This window comes from Lynx canadensis, chromosome C2, assembly GCF_007474595.2.
Source record: "Lynx canadensis isolate LIC74 chromosome C2, mLynCan4.pri.v2, whole genome shotgun sequence".
Classification (NCBI taxonomy): Eukaryota; Metazoa; Chordata; class Mammalia; order Carnivora; family Felidae; genus Lynx; species Lynx canadensis.
The window spans coordinates 48195225-48196001 of record NC_044311.2 but is presented as its reverse complement, the minus strand read 5'-3'; the positions used below and the strand labels follow the sequence as shown (position 1 = coordinate 48196001).

Sequence of the window (777 nt, the reverse complement as noted above, 5' to 3'; positions counted from 1 at the left end):
TAAACAGAATATGACCTCCTTATAATTCTATCTCAGTTTATCTCACTGCTCCTTCATCTTTGATGTGCACCTGTGCACACAAAGATTTTCTGCATACTTCTTAATATAGAAAGAGAGCAAGGAAATGAAAGAATCCTGTCAGGATTGGTGACTTTTACATTTTGTCTATATCTATAATCTGTGTAACTGTTTAGTCTTAGTACTAGAGTTAAAAGGTATTAACATTCATCACTAGTTGTTTTTATTTGTTTTTGCCACTGTATCTCCATTTATTTCTTGGGTAGCTAAAATTTACTCTTGAGTGGTTTCTTTGGGAAGAATTTATAGGCACTATATACCCTGAGTTTTTATATATCTAAAGTTCATTGTTTTTATTCTTACGTGAGAATTTGGGAGGTAGTAAAATTATTGAGTCACACTATCTTTGAGGCATTATTTTACCATCTTCTAGTGTTCTGTGGAACTTTTGGAAACTAGCCTGATTATTTACCATTTATAAGTATCTTCAATTAGCAATAATCATGCCTTGGATAAACCTCATTGGCTACGATACTGCCACCGCACAAGCTGCATTTATAAATATCTTGGTCTTTGTACATTTAGAGGGCTCTTTCATTACCTTTGAAGTCCAGTGGTTTTATTATTCTGTAATAAAATTGGTCACTCTATATCTAATTTTTCCTGGTACATGCTGTACTCTTTCTGTCTCTGGATTTACCATTATTCCTTTCATTTTCTGGAAAGTTTTCTTGTTTTATATTGTTAAATAATTCTTAT

At 32.2% G+C, this 777-nt stretch overlaps 1 pseudogene; it reads right to left on the bottom strand.

The window, feature by feature from the left end:
- Positions 1–452: 452 nt before the first annotated feature.
- Positions 453–569, bottom strand: LOC115524429 (annotated as a pseudogene).
- Positions 570–777: the final 208 nt, after the last annotated feature.